The 19,930-nt window shown below is 48.3% G+C and overlaps 1 protein-coding gene across 10 annotated transcripts in view; it reads left to right on the top strand.

The window, feature by feature from the left end:
- The first annotated feature begins 7,125 nt into the window (after positions 1 to 7,125).
- SEMA6D (semaphorin 6D) overlaps positions 7,126 to 19,930 on the top strand; it is a 232,925-nt gene continuing 220,120 nt past the window's right edge. For 5 of the 10 annotated variants that reach the window (XM_078381018.1, XM_078381013.1, XM_078381016.1 and 2 more), the window contains exons 1-2: positions 7,127 to 7,216; positions 14,577 to 14,748. The gene's annotated coding sequence lies outside the window, so the exon portion shown is untranslated. Of the gene's footprint in view, positions 7,217 to 14,576; positions 14,749 to 19,930 lie in introns of those variants that run through there. The other 5 variants (XM_078381012.1, XM_078381015.1, XM_078381008.1 and 2 more) reach the window with 2 other exon arrangements.

The following is a 19,930-nucleotide window of genomic DNA, read 5'->3' as shown; positions in this document are numbered from 1 at the left end:
TTTGCTAGTAATAAAATAAGTGGATGCATGCCCTATCTGGCAAATATGGGATAAAAATTCAGCTTTTCACCTCTTGGCCTCTAGCCCCAATATTGAATGAAACATTCTGAGTCACTATGCGCTCAGAAAAAGCTTCCGACTGCACTGCAATTTCCATTTAATGGAATTATATGGGGGGAGGATTGAAGAAAACCTATGTGAAGGGGCATTGGTAAGGAAAGGGTTGGCTAAAGAGAGTTTTTAAAAATAAAAAATAAACAACAAGAAGAGATAACAACTAAAAAGAAAGCAATAGAAATAGGACCAGGAAACCATAAAGATATCTTCAGTGTATCTCTGCAAATTGTGGGCCCATTCGTTTTTAACTGCCCTGTGGCTAATACGTAGCTAATAGGGTGGGGTACAATAAAAATGCAAACAAAATCCAGACAAATCAAACCAAAAGGACAATAAAACAATTGTTTTGTAGAGCCATGAATTAAAAACAGCAGACGCTAAAACTGGCATCACAAGAATATCTGAAAAGATCACAGAAATGAAACTACTTAGAAACACAGCGTGACAGGAAGAAACCTAAGAGGATTAAGAAGAAAACAGATGGAGAGAACAAAAAGGGTTTTTCCTGGTGCAGAAGTACCCTCAAAATGTGTGCCAGTGGGTCTCTCTGGGCCGACTGGGATTATTCCAGGTTTGAGAAGAGCTACAATGGCAAAGCCTTGCATGCAGGGAGCTACCGGCCATTCCTCAAGATGCAGGAGTCCTTGCAGGCTTGGAGAACGTGCATCTTGACCAAGGTCTTTGTCCTCGAGCCTGTTTGTTTTTGGTCTTGGGGGGGGGGTGTTGCTGGGTGGTGTGCAAGACAGCCAGACAATTAGCGTCCTGTATTCTGAGATTTTAGGGCCATAACCTGAAAACAGGGAGGTAAACCTTTGTGATGGCCATGGGAGGGGCTTGTAATAACACAGAGGCAGGATGAGGAAGGTTCAGGAGAGGAGAGTTTTCCTCCAGGCTTTGCTCAGCAGCAAGAAGGCTCATGAGTGGAGATGCTGGTCCTCTGTTTAGAATTAAATGGCACAAGACCAGTGACAGTGCATCGAAAAGCCACAAAGAAGGAGAAGAAACCTGATGGGTACATGCCATTGCACTCGCTGTGCCATTTGGAGCAGCACACAGAGAAACACCTTTGCTATGCAGTGAAGAGGTTGGTAGGGCACCAACCAGGAATGGATGGTGGTTGGTCCTTAAATCCATTCTACAAGCAAAGTCAGGCTAGGTGCTACTAAACGGCTGCTGGGACTGGGATTTTCCTTCCTGCCTGAAGACCTGGAAGGAAGCAATTCCCAAAGTATTCTGCAAGTGCCCTGAGAAGCCCAGAAGAGGAGGAGGAGGAAGAGGAAGCACTGTGGCAGTGGTTGTCTAGCTCAATGTTGCACTACACTTCCTATTCAAAGAAGCTTGGGAAATTTTCCCCACAAGTAAATCAAGAAAAAGTTAGATTTCTGCTCTGCATGTCCGTGTACTCACTTACAATGATTGCCTGTCCATCGAGCAGCATTGAGACAACTGCCGAAATCCCCACCGTTCATTCTGGCCGGGGGGGGGGCAGGACTTCTCCAGAAAACATATTTTCCCATCTCTGAATACCCCTCTGATCTCTTCACACAAACCTAGCTTCTGTCTGGAGAACTGAAAAGTAGATAATCAAGCAGTGCTTTAAAAAAAACAAGCAAACAAGCAAAAACATCCTTTCTATTTTTCATGTATTCCATGTTTTGACTTCTACCCACACAATGTCTCTCAGGAGCTTGGTAGAACTTCTCTTTTAGTTCATTTTTGTTAAAGACAAATGAGGAAGCTGAAAGATAATGCCAGAAAAATATGAAAGCAAGAGCATATATTCATTCTTGTTACAATTTCTGGTTTTTATCACCCTTTGGAGCCAACAGGGAAAGGTCCTATTGATTTTCATTCGTGTGCAAGTGGAGCTTAATAAATAACTGACTGTATGAAAGACTTCCGTTTCCTTGGCCATTGTGAAGAACTGAGCCATTAAGTCAGACCACCCAGTGGCCCATCCAACTGAGCCCATCCTTTCAACCCCTCAAAATATGCGGAGGAAACATTTCTAGCCCATTTTCTCGAAACTAATTCAGCATCATCCATGAAATTCACTAATTCTTATTTCTTGTAGTGAAAGCGAGAAGGCATATATTACTTGAAAGTAGGTTTCTTGCTCTGATTAATTTTAGCGGGAGTTGTTCTTGGGCTACTTCTGGCATCAGTGTTTCCCTGCCTTTATTCCTGTACTGGAATGGTCTGTAATAACAATCATCATGCGCTGCAGACACAGTTCTAATTTATGTTGACCCTTTTCAGGGTTTTCCAGGCAGAGCAGGGGTCCCCAACCTTTTTCACCCTGCGGACCAGCTGGGGAAGACAGGGCATCCCCCCATGCTTGTCCGCATGCACAAATGAGCGCCTGCGAGCAAATGGCAACTTGGCACTTGTGCAGGCGCGTTCGTGCGCATGCGCAAAAGGCGACGTGGGGGTGCGGGCACTCGTCCGCATGCACAAATGGTGGCGCAGCACTGGCACGAGTGCTCTGGAGCGCACATGCATGTGCAAATCAGCTGTGCAGGGGTCTGCGTGCGTGGAGGGACAGGAGGTCTGTCTCCGTGGCCCAGTTCGGCTCAGGCCACGGACTGGCACTGGGCCGCAGATCAGGGGTTGGGGACCACTGAGGTAGAGGGAATATACAGGTGTGTATTATCCCTCCCTTCCTCTAGGGGCACCCTAGGACTGTGTAGCTTGCCCAAGGCTACATAGGCTGGCTCTTCTTGCAGGACACCAGGAAACTCACGGATATGTCCAGGGGATACAGAATTTTGGCTGACAGTTACAGGAAGGTAGACAGAAAACTGCAGGGGAAGAGAAACGGAATGAAGCGTCAAGTACCTTCCAGATTCCAACATTTTGTTACAGCTCCGGCTTGTCAGTTCTCTCAGTCCCGGCTTTCAAAACCAATTCCAAGCAAGGAATGCACGCGACACAAGTGGAGGGAGCGGGTCAGCTTCAAATACTGTCATGCCTACCATTCACGAAGCAATGACAAATTAACCTTGCTATCGTGATCAAAGAGCTCACTGCTTAAATGTAGGTTTTGCACTTGACAGATGCATTACATTATAATTTCTCCATCCTGTTTTGAAGTTTATTAGCTATGATCCAGAGTAGAGATCTGAAATCTCCTAGTCTTGTATTTCAGCTTCTTTTAAATGCTTTGCATGAGCAAAACCCAAATCCATCTCAAGGCTCTAGCCCTAAATAAAATGTAGAAGAACCCCCTTAACCTTGGGCCAGGCACTTTACCTTAATGTAACCCACCTCTCAGGGCTGTTCCGAGTGTACACTGGCGTAGAGGTAAACTACATAGGCTACTTTGAGGAAAATCCAGACATAAAGGGCAGCAAACAGGTTTATGAGGGCAGGAGGCAAGAGGGGAGAGGCCTGTGCAATGCTCAGCTGCTGTCCTTCGGCAGTTCCAACCTGAACCACTTAATGGTAGGGTCAGCCCCACAGATATATGCAAACCCATTCATCTGGAAGGAACCCCAGTTTGCCTCCAGGAAGACATCTGGGAACAATTCCCCAGTTTTAACTGAACATGAAGCACAGCACAGCCCTGAGCTGAGCAAGGCAAGCCAACATTTCATCCTGTGGTGTGTGGTTTTTTTTCTTTTTAAGAGGAAAATCTCTGCTTGATACTTTTTCCCCCAACAGAGAAGGCAAAACCACTTTGCTATTGATTGCTGAGGAGCAGCATTTGCAGCTTCCTTGGCCAGGGACTTGAGGGGGAGGGTAGTTTAGAGTTAGCGAGAAGACAGAATTCCCCTGGGGGGGGGTCAAGGCAGCCAGTCAATGCCCCCTCAATATGGGATGGTGTCCCGAAAGGCTCAGGGGAATCGGGAAGCGTAGCGGATTGGATTGCATTACTAGGAGGGCAATGCAGAGACTGGAAAAGAGGCAGGCAGGGAAAAGGAGGAGGAGGCTGCTCCAGGGAGGACTGCGAGGAGGTAGAGGCATAAGGGAGGCTGTGTGTGAGGGGAGGGGGAGAGAACATGTCTACACACCTCACAAGAGGAGGGCACGAAAAACAAACAATAGGTAAGCAGAAATTCTGATGGACACACAGGGGAGATTTGCCGGCATCCCTGGGCATGTGTTGACAAAAGAACATCTGAAGGACAAAGGCCTGGAAGATTAAAAAGAAATTAAAGGCAACGTGAGAGTTGAGAGATAAAGAAGAACAGAGCAGGAAAAAGGTGCTGGGTTTCTCTGCCTGTCCCCCCTTCTTTCCGCAGTTACCAGCAGGGGGAGATAGAGAGCCAGAGGCGAAAACTGAAAATAGATGCTCCAAGGATGGAGATGGTCCTCGGTCAGTCAAATTCGCCCCCAAAAGCTGTGAGGAAGGGCAGAGAACTCCGTTGCCAGGCCTACCCTTGGCATGAAGATTCCCAGGCCAATCCCAGCGGTCTGTCGTTCAAAGGTTACAGGAGATCCACACTCCAGATCTGCAGCTGCCTTACTTTGGTGAACCGCAGGGCCGGCCCCTGAACAGGAAACGTCGGTGCCATGATAGGACCTCAAGAACGCCTCCAGATCTTTACGTATACAGAAGAGCGAAGATCTTGGCCGAAGCAGCTCCGGTCAGGCAAGCTCCGGAAATGGCATCTTCGGCCTCTCGGTTGTTCACATGTGTGGGAGCAGCCTCTTCGTCCTGCTTCCCATGGGGGCCGGCCGCCCCCATCTCCGTTTGCAAACCTCCATCGGCTTGGGACTCTTACCCCCCCCCCGCCCCTCCCATGAATTTGCCTGATCCTCCTTCCGAAGCCACCTCAGTTAATGGCCCCTGATATCACAAGGCGAAGCAGAAAAACCCCATAAATCAATAATCTCCTGTGTGAAAAACTGCTATGGGGTCTGTCTGGAGACTATCATCTATCACAAGGCTGCAGAGAAGCAGGACAACGCACACACACACACACCTCTCTCTCCCTGTTTGTGTGTGTATTTGTATACAGTATATATTTGTTTTTATTTATTTATTTATTTGGTTAGGGAAGAACTTCAGTTCCTTTCAGCCTGAGATTTTCAGCCCGCCTGGTGGCCAAGTTTTTAGAGCTGCCTGAGGTTTTGCACAGGATCGGGCCCGGTGCCCCTGACTCAGCTCCCACTTCCAGGTTGTGTTTATTTGCATTTCCAGGGCCGGGAGGTTAAGTGGATTTGGAGCTGAAGGCTGGAAGTGCTCCCGGTTACTTGGGAGCAAGTCCTATGAAACTCAACAGGGCTTACTTCCGAGTAGACAATATGTACAAAATTGCTCTGTCAAAAAAAAAAAACCAGGGGGTTTGCTATGCAGTCAGTGGTCCCAACCCATGGCAAAACGACCTGTTGCCATCCCTGCAGATCCCATGGTCTCCTCCAGCTTTGGTTGGATCCAGGCCAGGAGGAAGCTCTGCTGGGTCAGCCTGTCCGAAGGCAAGAGGCCGGCAAAACGGCTCGGAGCAACCGCGGAGCGAGAGCCGGCGCTCAGGCAGCACAAGCTCTCGGGCCGGCCCCGGGGCTTGCAACGGGCGATGGCTGGCGGGCGGGGAGGGGAGGGGGGGCGAGAGAGAGGCTTCGGGAGCGCGCATGCGGGAAAGGGGGCGCCCGCGCGCCTCGCTCTTCGCCAGGAGGGAGCCTGCCTGCCTGCCTGCTTGCCGCAAACGGCGAAGGCGGCGGTGGGAAGGCCGAGGAGGTGAGAGCGGCAGCCGCCCAGCCCCGGGGGGAGCCCAGCCCAGCCCAGCCCAGCCCGGCCGGGCCGACGGAGAGAAGGCAGGCGGGAGCGCCGGGGGAGAGCAAGGAGCGCCTGCCCGGCGGCCGCGGTGCCTGCCGTCGGGGCTCCGCGCTTGGCCAGTCCGGCGGGTGAGCCTCGCGTTGTCTCAAGCTCGGGCGGGCGGGCGCGCGCGGTGGGTGTGGCTGCCCGGCTGCGCTCCGCGTGCGCGCCACCGAGGGCTTAATCCGCGGCACCTGCGGCGGGCCGTTCCGCGGGCAGGTTGGCCGGCTGGGGCTCCTTTGGAGGCGGCGGCGGCGGCGAGGAGCCCGGCGGCGCCGTCCCTTCGGGCTGCGGAGAGGCTGGCCTGGCGCCCAGGTAAGACTCGGGGCCGGGGCTGGAAAGAGGAGGGGGGGGGGGCGGCCGGGAGGCCCCCGGAGGAGGGGAGGGGGCTCCCGGGGGGCGGCTTTTCCGACGAGGGGCTCCCCGCTCCCCCCTCGTCCTTCCCCCCCAGAAGTCGGGCGGCCCAGCGATTGTGGGGGGCAATTCGGACACGCGGAGGGGGTCCCGCCTCTTGGGGAGCCCCGGAGCGCCCCCTTCCCGAGCCCGGGGACGCGCAGGAGGAAACTTCCCGCTGCTTTGGTGCTTCTAGGAAAGCCGGGCGGGGGAAAGGGGCCTCGGGGGTGTTGGAAGGAAGGGAGGAAGGAAGGGGCTTTTTAACAAATAAACAACTTTCCCCCCCCCCCGTATCATCATCTCCAGATGCCAGAATCCTGGCCCTCCCTCGCCCCCCCCGCGAGCCTGTGAGGCCGGGGCGGGAGGGGGAGGGGGCCTCCCTCCGCCTCAATCTTGACGGATGTTTTCACTTTTCCAATTACTCTCCCAGCTGGAGACTTCGCGGCGCTGCCTCGGGGGAGGCTGGAGCGCTTCTTCCTCGCTCGCTCGCTCGCTCGCTGCCCTTCGGTGGGGTTCGCTTCTTCATACATTTGCTCGCTCGCTCTCCTTCCCCCCGCCCCTGCCCCAAACTTCGTGGAAGCTGCGCGCGGAAAGAGGTCTTGCGCCTTTCCCTGGCCTCGCCGCGGCGGGTGACCCGGGCCCTCGGTTCCGACGACGACCCTGCTCCATGCCGGGGGAGACTGCCCCGCCCTTCGCGTCACGTGTCCCGCCTTTCCGAACCGGGTGGGGCGGCCGCCGCGCCCCGTGGACCGGCGCTCCCTCTGGGCGGGGGCATCGTCCGCGACCCCCGGCGAAGGCGCTGCGCGCTGAGGCTCCGCTGGGAAAAGGGAGGCGCGGCGGCGGCGGCCAAGCGCCGGGCACTTTCCGGGGGCGGCAGGCCCCTCTCCTGGCCGCGGGCTTCTCCTCCTCCTGGCTCTGCTTTCCGAGGGTACCGGAAGAGATCCGAGAGTGAGTTTGCCTTCACGCCGCTCGGTGCTGGAGTCGCGAAGCGCATCAGGTCTCGCCTTCTGCGGCTCCGCATTCAGAGGGGCTGCTTTTCGCAAACACGCCAGACTTCCCTCCCTGCGATATCTGGAGATGATGGGTGTTGTAGTCTTTGCAACAGCCTGGACATTCCCCCCCCATTCTGCTTGCATGGGGGGGCGGAATGCCATGCAAGGTTGTGTTAACTTTTCAAAGGTGGTTCTTGGAAAGGGGGGCGCGGGAGGCAGTATTTAGGAGGAATGGAGACAGTTCTAGATGTGGAAAATAAAGATGTTATAGTTTTCAAAGCGGTGGATGGTTTGGTCTGCTTTAGCACATATCCTTGAAAACAAAATCAGGAGAGTATTTTGGTTTAGTCATGCCTGGTGAAGTCAATCGTGCGGCGGAGGCATTAAGAGATTCGGGGCTGGGGGAACCCATCATCTCCTCACACTCTGGCGTTCTCTTCTGTAGCACCTGTTTTCTGCCCCAGGCCGTGTATCCGGCGCCGTGGCCCTTGGGGTGACAGTCTGCGATTTTTTCTCCCATCGTCCTGCCCTTGCTATTCACCCTGTAAAGCGAACCCCGCCGGTTGGGAGCTCTGTGCCTGTCGCTGGTTTTCAACGTGGTCTTTTCTACTCGCAGTCCCCTTCTTATCTCGGAAATACAGGCTTTGTATGGCTCGCTATTGATCTTTTTGGTGTCTGTCTGGGCTCTGCCTTCATCTTGTTTAAATGCTACAATAACATGGATTTTTTCCAAGCAGATTTTGATTAGGAGGAAAGGCAGAACATAAATAAGTTTGACTACCCACCCTGATGGGCCTTTTGGCTTTCTACAGGCTGCTTGTATTCCAACTTCCTCACTGCCAATTGAAAATGCATTGGGTCCCACTTTATTTCTGGGGGAGATCTCATACTGTGTGTGTGTGTGTTTGTATGTATCCAGTCCTCCTCCTTTTGGATGTAGCTGTAAAGGATCCAATTGAAACCTTTTAGAAACTGAATAATGCTTATCCTGTGTGCCATGGATATTTATTTTTGCTTACACTTCACTTGCTTTCCTTATATCACAATGGCCTTTTGTATAGATTTTTGTTGGGGGGGGAAGGAACACCTAGCAATGAGATCCTGTACATGTGAAGTGATTCAGTAGTGCTCCAAGGTGAGCAGGCATGAGGATATTTGCATAGCAAGCTGAAATTTGGTGCATGCTTGTAAGGAAGGAGGGGCCAGTGGGGGTTGCCTTCTGTTAAAGATATTTGTGGTTTTATGAAACGGGATGATGAGATGAGGTTTGTAAAATCACTCATGCTCTGGAACTATGGATGGAGAGGTGGTTTCCTGCTTGTCTTACAAGAAGCCAGGTGTCACCTGTTGAAATTGCTTGGTGCTTGATTCGGTCAGATGAAAGTCACATCCTGGTATTAATTTGTGGGTGGCAGATGCAGGGGTGGCAGCCGAGCTTGCAAGCCAGTACCCAGACTCCTTGAAGCAAACTCTGTGGAGCTCAAGGGGGCTGGCATGCTTGGGTAGAGTCATACAGGTTTGTATTCTTCCACAGCTTTAAAATGGGGTTCTTTCATTTCATGTGAATGGGCTCTTCTGAACAAGTGTCTGGGAATAAGCCTCTCTGGACACCATGTGACCTCTTCTGAGGAGACCTGAGTATGATTGCATGGGAGGGAGGTCTGTCAACAGCTTGCAACCCCTCTGGCTGTGTGGAACCCGCATCTTTTAGAGCAATGTGCTACTGTATGTGATATATGAACATCATGTGATCTTGAATGCTTCCTTTCTTCTTCTTCTTCTGATTTTGGAAGCTAAGCAGGGAGGGACTCATTTGGGCCATGGATGATGGTAGACCACCAGGGAGCACCCGAGAGGACTAGGAAAGAAGTCTGCTTGAATAAACTTGCCCAGATGGAAGACTGATTTGACTCCATATGAGGCTTCCTGTGTTCTTTGGTTAGTTCTGGGGAGGCAGCAGTGAGGAAGGTATGTTACTTTCATGACTGTGTGTTGATTTCTAGAGATACCCTGTCAACAGTTTTAGGAAAGCGATTGCTCCTGTTTGTTTCATAGACTTTTTAAAAACATCTGAAGCCTGAGATGGGTTGTTTGAATATTTTTCCCCCATCACTTTTGGTGCTGGTTCTGTTTCTGTTCTTTGCTTTCAGGAGGAGAAAAAAGGGTTTGTGCAAACTCTTGTAGAATTGTTTTGCATGCATTTCAAAGAAAGTTGGGTAGGGCAAAAAGCCCTCCATGCCTTGTTCACACGCTGGAGGCAAGGACTGGAAAATTCCTTGTGTAGCTGTCTTGTCATGTTGAGGGAGCAGAAATTAGGGAGAACTGGGGAGGCACTGCAGAAGGGAGTGTTCTTGTACCATTCACTGAGGTGGACTTCAGTAGGTTCAGAAACACTTTGCTGATGGATTATTTAGTCAGTCGCCCAACATCCCTGAAATATTATATCCAGATTGCAGACATGTGCAGGTCTGAGATGAGGTGGGGATGGTGTGGCCCTCCTGGTGTGGTTACACAGTAGGTTCCAGTGCTCTGAGGCATGCTTCTTGTCTGTGGCCTAAGAGATCTGTGGTTGGATGACACTGCCTAGCAAACTCAAGCGTGAAGGAAGACCTCACACCTGGCTTGTGTGCTTTGTGTGTGCTTACATGAAACTGAGCTCCAGTGTGCCCAAGTAGGGCTCACTCACTTTGCATATATATTTTTTTTACATTCCAGCTCTATTGTGGCAACCAGAAAAGATGCTCTGATGAACATTCATTGAATTTGTTTTGCTGTTTGAAGAAATGAATGGCTGTCGGTTTTTCTTATCTTGCCAATGTATGGCGATCGGCAGGTATAAAGTGAGAGCCTGTAAAGGATTTCAGATGTGATGTGACTTTGGCTTCATTTGGATGGTTGTCTTCTGACTTTAAGTGCTTGTGTGGTGATGAACGCTAGGGTCAGTTTTGTGGCAAGCACATGGCTATCTGTCACTTACCTGGATGTCATAATTAGCAGAGTTTCCCCCTGTCTGAAGCCTGCTGTTCATATAGTTAATTTGCACACTTACTGAAATATGAGCACACCGTGTAAAGCTGTTTTGTGCAAAGGCGTGCCAGGTCTGAATTCCCAGATTTCCCGTGATACATCAAGTGATGTAGGGCTGTTTTCAGGGATTACAAAGAATTCATTGATTTTTTAAAATGCTGCATTGAGTCTTTAGTTGCATTGAATTAATTCATTGCTTTGTTGTTAACTTTTAATCTTCCAGGTTCCCCAGGGAGTTCAGGGCAGGGAAACACAATAAGATCTCTCTCCTCTCCCTCATGTCTTCTTAACAGCCCTGTGAGGTTGGTTAGGCTGAGTCACTCAGTCAGCATCAAGGCAGAGTGAATCTTCTAGTTAGAGTCTAATGCCTTAGCCACTGCATCTCACAAACATTTGCCAAAATAAGGACAAAGGACAGGCCTTCCTGGCTCCAGACAGATGTAATCCATTTGCTAGGGTATTTTCTGAACCATCTTCATCAATATCATCTCACCACATTTTTCTTCTTCTTGTTAACAATTGTTTTGAAATGGATTCTCTGGCTAGTATCCTTTTGGGAGTGGCTGAACCTGCCATGCATTCTTTCTGGCTTGCCATAACACAAGTGATGCTCACCTCATTTAAAATGATAGGGCTCCTCCTTGCAGAGTGGGAAGGGAATGCCCTATCGTGCAAGCTCTCTGAAAGCTCAGCCCCTCAAGTAAGTGCACCAGTGCGCAGGCAGTGCACTCTCAGGATTTGCCAAGCACACCAAGCAAACCCCAAGCACCTTACGGTCTACTGCGGAGTACAGAACATATGACAGGTGAAGGGAAGTAATGGCTAAACAGCAAAGCAGCAAATCACGCAGCGCGTGGGTGTGCATTTAGGCCAGAAGTGGTGGCCTAAGGCCCTCCAGATGTTCTTGATGTGAAACTGCCAGTCTTCCTCAGCCTTGGGTGGCTTGGCGAGAGAATGAGTCCCCAAACCTGCAGCTGGGGAGCTAGGTGGAGAAGGTGCCTTTTGAGACATTTCCAAGGTTAGGTTCTAACCCATGTCTTGAATTGTGGTTCGAAACAGACCAGCAGCAGAACCAGAGAAAGCAGAGTTTGTAGGCGTGGATGTCACCAACAGGGATCTGGGCTGAAAGACAGTGTTCTGCCAGCTGCAGCCTTCCTTTCCTTTTTCTTTTTCTAGCTCTAGCTCTTTGAAGATGAGCAGGGAAGGATCCCTGCCCCAAGGTGTTTGCAGCATGAAAGGAAAGGTCAGAGTGGCTCAGGATTTAATGCGAAGGAAGCCTTGTGCTTGTTTACTGGCAGTTCATTTTCAGAAGGTTTCTGCCGAGGAGGGTGAGAACGCTGCGCTCGCTCACTCGCTCGGGCAGAGGAGGTCTCTCGCTCTGATTAAATCTGGTAAGAGCAGAGGCCGTGCGGCATACAAAGGAAGGTCGGGATTAAGTGAACAAGAGTGACGGCTGTTTCTTTTGACCTTGTAAAATTGAGCGAGATGCTAATTTTCAAGGGCATTTGGAGACAAAAATAGAACACAGCCAGTTGCTCTTGTGTCGGTCCAGAGATTCTAAAGATGGCAAAACTCTTTCAGTGGATGAGGTGAAGATATATTTAATGTTTTATTTTCCTTTCTATTGAGCTTCTCCCTCCTCCTTCCGAACTTGCAGGTACATCTGAAAGAGCAATAGCTGTATGCTTGTTTAAACCAGGGGGACCTTTGTGGCTTTCTGGTGTTTTAAACTCTTGCTCCCAGAAGCAGCCATCACCAGTATTTTCAATGTTAAAGAATTGAAGATACTGTAATGGAAAATATCTAGAAAGCCAAAAAGTTCTCCAGCTGTGGTTTAAATAAGTAGCCCTCTCTCTAATTGAAGAGCCTTGCAGGGTGGCAGCAATTGTACACATATGAAGGCAAAGCAAAACATTTTTATGCTCTGGGCAGTTTGGACACAATCCTGTTACTTTCCCTCTACTGTATCTGGGAAGCTAATAAACCTGAGTTATCCACATGTGGCTTCTTGATGTCTGAAGTAGTTCAGAGGGCATTTCAGAGAGTGAAAATTGTGGTACCAGCTTGAGTAGACCCATGGGCTTCACATACCTCGACTTAATACTGCCTGATCATTCAATAGGCCTGCTGCAAGAGGGGCTGAACATTCAAGGCTCATTTCCCTACATCCGGATGCTGACAGTTTTTAAAAGTTGGTATTTTAAAATACACCCAGTGAAATGTTGGCCCTCCAGGTGATGTGATCTAGAGCTAAGGATGTGAAGATGGGGAATTTTCAAGTCCTGTGACATTCCTTGTCTCAACGTGAGAAAACGAAACAAGAAAGCGTGATATTTGTGCAAAGTGAATGTCCTTTCTTGTTGAAAAGCACGCACATGCACACAGAGAGAGAGAGAGAGAGAGAAAGAGATTGAGAGCGAGAGGCGCAGAGCGAACCCCAACCGGCTGATCATTTTGGAAGACATAAACAAAGCCTTCAGTGTTTCTTGAAAGTCCTTGCAACAAAGAGGAAGCCATCCTTATTTTATTTAATTGTTTGCATCAAAACATTAGCTGCCTTGTTTTGCACAAATAAACCTTGTATTGCTTCTATTCTCTTGTCGAGAGCACCACAAAGTACCTCACCCCCCCAAAAAAAATATTGCTCTCCAGGAGAAGTATTTTGTGCTTCCTCTTCTTTACTTGTGAGGATGACCCAGGGATAGACAACTTTGAGTGGCCCGCAGGAGGAGGAGGTGATTGGAGTTGAATTCCTGAGCATCTGGAGGGGAGGGGGGTCAAATGTCTCACAAGTCTTGTGCAGCGGGCATAATTTCCTATGATGCTGCCCTCATCCAACAGCTCTTAGTCCTGCGAAACCGTGCCATTCCTGTGAACCAAGATGACCATAAGTTGCATGTACTCTGCAACCAAGACTCATTTCCCCTGCTTTCTTCACTTCCTGTCTTCAATGCCAATTATTATTATAGAGATTATTTTATCATATTGGCATCACTCAGTTCACCATGTCTCTCCCCATCACCCTTTATAGAGTTACTACATTTCATACCATCCTCTCCCAGGGTCTTCAGATTCTTTGTTAGTTCATCAGAGCCATTCTTAGACCTGGTTAATCTATTCCTCTTTTTCTCATTGATTCCCTTTTCTTTCAATCTGATCCTCAACCCAATATTTTTATTGCTCTCAACTCCCCATAGCTAAATCATCCAATTCTTTCTTTCTTGGCCCAAACAATCGTGTTGCAGGTCATGCTTCCAGTTCTTGGGGAGCATTCATCACATGGCCATCCTATGCCGTTAGCCCAGTCATTTCTCATTTGGAATTACCCACATTTGTGGTTTTTCTCAGTATGATGACCAAATCCTGTTGCTTAGCATAGTAAATCACCCTCGAGTAGGCCTCCTGAATCAGTGGGGATTGGGTGAGTTAGCCCCTCTGTAAGTTCCATGAATTCAGATGGTCTGTCTCTAAATGCAACTTGCTTTAGCTTAGTCAATTACAGTTAGAGTAGGCCCATTCAATCAATGAAACTTATGGAGGAGTGGACTCCTCAAATCTCTATGGGTGGATCAATAGGTCACCTCTAGAGCAACTTACTATGCTAAGTGATAGGATTTGGCATATATACGTAGTGTGGAATAGATATAATAGAATGTAAATGTTTTGAACTAACCCACTTGCCATGCTCCTGGCCCTCCTGGTTCCATGGCCTTTGTTGGCTCTTCAGAGCTGCTCCCTGCATAATCCAAGCAGTGCTGTGCTAAAACATCAGTGAAAACACCTACATAAGTTGCAGACAGGCATGAAAGTGAGAATCCCGGAAATATTATTGTGTCATCTGAGAAGGGCACATGCATAAATCATTCCAGGATGTGCCTCAGGATTATAGTACCTGTCACTTTCACTTCCTCACTCGTTCAGATGTTCTAAATCACAAGGTTTTTTTTTCTCCATCCCATTTATGAGAGATCAGAATGTAGAGCTGTCCGCCTGCGTGGATTAATCTGTCAATTTCCCTTTCTCTCACATTCTGTGTTTAAAGTCTCACGTTCTGTCCATCCTGTATATGAAGAAATTAGTGAATATTAGCGAGTGCCTAAATTTTAAAAAAGAAAAACCGGAAAAACAAAAGTCTCCTTCTTTAAATGGGTGGTGGTTTGTTGCTTCATTACAGTTTTGTCAAGTGTTTCTCTGGTATTTTCTTCTTTGCTTGACTTCCTGTTTTGATGCTGGCTTAGTTTTTCCATGTTTTTCAGTTTGCACCTTCCTCCCCCTTTCTCTCCTTGCAGATTACGTGACACAGCCAGAGACACATGTGTGTGCCGAGGGAGTGTGACCTGTGACCACAGACCAACAAGCATTCCTTCTCCCCAGGGCTCTGAAGACCGTTTGGGAGGCAATGTCAGAAGAATGGTGGAGAGCTGATCCATCGGCCCTGCTCTGAGGAACGAGATCGACCAGGTAGAAATGAGGTTGGGGAAAACTGGCCCATGGCCCTTGGAATTGTTGCCTTGTCTGTTCAGAGTAAGCGGGAAAGGATTTCTTGAGTTGCCACACGTGTTTTAAAGGGGAAGATGATTCTGTGCATGTACCTTTTCTGCCTAATCGGATCTATACGTATTTTTGTAGTTGGGTGTTGGCAACCAAATACCAAGAAAGAAGCAATCCCTTGCTGGTCCCCATGTGCCTTTCGGCGCACTTATATAATGTTTCTTCCTTTTGGTCCGAGAATATAATGAAAGTGCCCTCACATTGGCCATCTTGGAAATGCCTTAGAGGAGAGGCAGGTCAGGAACAGGAGGAGACACCCCCCCCCCACACACACACACCATGGTTTGTGTTGATAGCCAAGAGAGAACAAATCTAGTGGCCTTGGCAGTTTGATAGGACTTTGGCCAAAAAAAAAAAAAATCCTAGTGAGATGGGTTTTGGTTCAGTTTGGAATTAATGCTGGAGAAAACCAGGCAGTGAATGAGGAATGCAAAAGTAAAGTCTTGGAGAAGTGAGCTTAGACTTAAATTTCTCATTTACACATACTTGCATTTATACTAAGTTATAGTGATAGGTTTAGCTAATGCAAGTCAAGTGTGTTTGTGTGTGTAGATAGATAGGTAGATAGGTAGATAGGTAGATAGGTAGATAGGTAGATACGTAGATACGTAGATACGTAGATACGTAGATAGATAGATAGATAGATAGATAGATAGATAGATAGATAGATAGATAGATAGATAGATAGATAGATAGATAGATAGATAGATAGATAGATAGATAGATAGATAGATAGATAGATAGATAAGCTGATTACCAAGAAGACTGGATAATTCAGATGTGAAAACCAGTGGTTTTGCATCGGGGGGGAGCAACCCTAGACCTCGGTGTTGTTGCTAGATGCAGCTTCCATTTCCAGATGGTTGGGCATTCTCTTTATTTGCCTCAAGATTTTACACATTCACCAGATTTGTCTGAGAGAAGACCATGCCCAGAGGGGCAGAACTGGTGTGGTGTGCTTAGAATTCATGGCAGTGTTGTATTCAACCCCCCCTTGGTGCTCACTGGGTGGGTGGCCCGAGCCCAGTCTCAATATTCATAAGGGTTGCCGTCATATGCAGGACCTTGCTAGACCCCCCCCCCCCAAACTCCTGGGATGAGAGGTGCTGCATCCAGACTTCTTAGGACAGAGAGACTGAAATCAGCACAGAAAGCATGTCAGGACTAACTTAGGTCCTGTGATTTGAGTGGGTCACCTCTGAGCATTAGCTTACACTGGATCTAACCATTAGCAATCAACTGCTTTGCCATTGGTGTTTCAGTTGAATGGTGTACAGTGGATTATCATCTCTGTTTTTCCATTCAGTGTGTTCTCTCCTATGTAGGGGAGCTTCTGTCTCACGTCTCTGCATCTTTCATTTTTGTGTATTTTAAAGTTGATTTTAATAGCTCTTTGTCATCTTGATCTGCATGCAGAATATAAGTGTTTGCATATTACCTTACCTCTGTTGAGGATTTTGATCAGTTTTTAATAGTGCTTTACACACCCTTTTGACCAGAAGGAAAAGGAACGTTAGGAGCTGAACCAGCTGTGTTATACTTTTAGAGATGTATAATCATCTCCATTCTCCTTTGTTTATCTGTGCATCTCTTTTTCATGTTAAACAGTGCTCGGAACAGCTCCCAGCAACATCAGGGAAGTTTATATAATATAACAAGATTTCAAGATAGTCCATTAACAATGACAAAACATAACATCCAAGTAGCTGTAAAATTTTAACAGTCTATTCAAAACATCTTCTCCGAGTAAGTGTACAGAAAGATTAACTTGTTCCCTGAGACTTATTCTAAAGCCTAACACCAGACGTGTCAAAGAATAAAATGGAATAAAATCCAACGGACTGCACAGATACATGTGCTGGAATCTCCTTGAGGAAACGTGGAGTGGAGGGCCAAGCACCTGAGCTGCCACCCTCTATGGCCGGCTGTCCTTTGGGCAACTGGTCAGATGTTAGCTTTGAAACAGCATACAAGCGTAGTCCTTCTTGGAAGAGGGGACCACTTCCTGTGGTCAAGATTGTTCAAGAGGCTTCTGATCTCATTAATCCAAATGTACCGTCTCTCCCTCCAACCAGTTTCTGTCAGAAACTCTGAAACATGCCCCACTCAGATGGTCTCTAGCAGGGTGGTTGTGGCTCCCGATTTGCAGGGAATGGTCGTCCATTAAATGGGCAGTCCAGCCGACTTCCAAATCTGCTTTAAAGGTCTAGACAGCGTTCTTGAGAAGAGAGAGACGGGCCCTCGAGCTAATAAAAAAATCAGTCTCTGTACCACAGTTTGGCACCCATAACTCTTTGAGGACAATCCCCATCTACATCTCTCCCAGGCTCTTCCCTATCCCTTTTTTCAAAGCAAGAGGTATGAAGGGTGGAGTCTGGCACCTCGTGCATGCAACTCAGGCTCTCTTCCACTGATTTACAGGCTTTTCCTGTCAACTGGAGCCAAGGCTGTGGGGGGGGGGGGGGGCGTGGCCAGTGTGTGTGCTCTGTCGGCTCACCTTCACGTCTCTCTTTAGTGGGGGTAAAGGAACAGTTGTTCCCAGTCTACTTGTTGTGATCAGAACCTTGACAGATGTCCTATGGATGCATCCCATCCTGCCTCTCTTACCAGCTGCGTGTTTAGCAGTAAGTGGTGGGAAAGCCCAAGGGAAATTAATCTGCCTTCCACCCACAAGCTCATGGAAAGATTAACATCTGGCCATAATGGATGTGTGCAACCAGCTGGAAAGGATCCTGGTGCTCCATTTTTCTCTTGCCAGGTGTGGGAGTAAACATCTTCATAGTTCTGGAGGTCGGAACTGGCGTCTCCCCCCACAGCACTTTTCCCTTGTTAAGCTGGCGTTGCAAGGAGTCCGGCCCCCTTTTCTTGACCTGCTAAATATCAGGATCAGGTCCTTACACAGCTTTCACTCCACAAATACTGTTTGTTGTAGGGTTTTGTTTTGTTTTTTGCTTGTCTCTGGTTGAATCTCCAAAACCCTTGGCAATTATTGATAGCTTTGGCCCAGAATCGTTTCTTACTGCTTGATGTTTGTATTTGTCCTTTGCCTTTCACCAAGCTCCTCTCCATCCCCTTTATCCTATGAATTGCCCTGTGAGGTAAGCCAGGCGGAGAGGGTGTGACTAGCCAAGCGTCGCCCTTTGAAAGTTGTGTGGTCAAGAGGAGACTTGAACACAGGTCCCTTCTGGCATAATTCTGAGACTAACCATGCACAGCCCTGGTGGATCTGGGTATTGAAAGTGCTCAGGCCTTGCCAGAAGCTGGGCCACCCTCCGGCTGGGATGTCCCCACACACAACCATACAGACCCTGCCCAGGCCATTTGGTTGCCAGAGGCAAAGACCAGCTTTTCATAGGGTGTCATCCTCTTTCATACCTGGGCGAGCAGCAGGCTGCTTGAGGCGGTTTGGAGCTGACCTTGTGTCGGGCATGGCTTTGCCTCCAAGAAATGGGCAAACTGGGAGAGATCCAGGAAGCCCGCCCAGTGAGCTACCAGTCTGTGCCTCAGCCACTTGAGGCCGCTGCCTTCTCGCACCTTCACCTTCACCTTCCAACACCCTTTAAAGTCGCACAAAGAAGTTCCCCACCCCCACCCCACCTACCCACAGTCAGTCAGCCGTGGAATAGGAGGAAAAATCTGTGGCACAGCAGAGCTCAATGGGGCAAAAAGAGTGAGTTGATCTTAGTGTCTGGACTCCATAACAGACCAAACCAAAATGTTAATGAGGTGCTGCAGATAAAAAAAACCTGCATTTTCTTTTGGCATGGAAGGTGATTCCTGATATGCATGCAGGTCGCTTGGTCTCCTACAACCCTGGGGTTCAGGTTCCTGAGAACCACCCAAGATGTGGCCTTGCCTCTGGGAGACCTCCCTAAGTTCTGAAGGAAAGAATCCTTGAGTAAGAAGACCAGTATGTAGAAGTGGGCTGCCTGTTTGCAGATGCAGCCGAGATCTGCAGTCGGCTTGATGAGCCAGGAGTTTGGATTGCCTCTGGATGGAAGTTTTCTTTCCGTCTCTGGGCCACAAAGGGAGGAAAGGTTGCCAGGTGTGCATTTCAAGGCTTGGAAGAGAGACAGAGCCAAGATTCGATGCATCCAGCTCTCATAAACATCTTCATTTTGGAGTGCAGCATGTTGCGTTTTTTATGTTTGCAATCAATTCGCCATTCCCCCCCCTCCCCTCACGGCTTTTGCAGGCTTGCTTCACTCATCTCATTATCTGCAGCATCTGAAACTTTAGTTGGTGTGATTTGTTGCCAACTTGTAATTATTACTTTTTTTAAAAGGGAAAGTTGTGCTTAAAGCTTGCAAAAATGGCTTTCCAATTAGATTCTTTAATTTTGCATGCAAGAGAAGGAGAAACCTGGCTCCTCTGGCTTTCCGGTTTTGCTGTTTAAGTGAAATGGCACCGCTCTCGTGATCCTCTTGCATGGGGTTTTAATGCTCAGCAGCGTGACGCTCAACAGATGTGCCTGCACCAGGAGCTCCGTGGAAACATGTTGTCACTCTTTTTTACGCACTGGCAGACGCTTCAACACCGGAAGGCTGCGGCTGTCAAATGAATTTTCTTGATTGCCTTGCAGGGCATGCAAAATAGTTCTAAAATGTCATAATTACCGCTATAGAGAGGAAAAAAGAAGCCAAAAAATATTGTCCCCCTTTTCCTGTGAGTGGATGTGAAAGGTTAGCAGGGATTTCTGCAGGATAGCCTTTTTTTCTCCAGGTAACAAATAAGGCTGTCATCATGATTAAAAGTTATTTAATTAAAGGACTAATGTTTCCTTGATCTGTTAATGAGTTCTGCAAACATTAGCATAGGACTTAAAATTAATTTTGAAGAAAAGCATGCTTCTTGTTTTTAGGTAGTGCATATTTATCAAAGCAGGTCCATTTTAGTAGATGCGAGAGGAACCTGTTTCTTGTTAAGGTGCTTCTCGGCTGGCATTTCAGTTTTTGGTGGAGGGAGAATTTATTCCAGTTACCATTGGGACAGGAACATATCCAAATACGTGGGCAGACCTGAATCCTTCTGCCCCTTCCCCAGTTTTCAGAATCTTTTGAGGCACTTCTCCAAAAAGGCATATTTCAAGAAG

Source organism: Pogona vitticeps, chromosome 12 (assembly GCF_051106095.1).
Source record: "Pogona vitticeps strain Pit_001003342236 chromosome 12, PviZW2.1, whole genome shotgun sequence".
NCBI lineage: Eukaryota > Metazoa > Chordata > Lepidosauria > Squamata > Agamidae > Pogona > Pogona vitticeps.
This window is presented reverse-complemented; position numbering and strand designations above follow the sequence as displayed.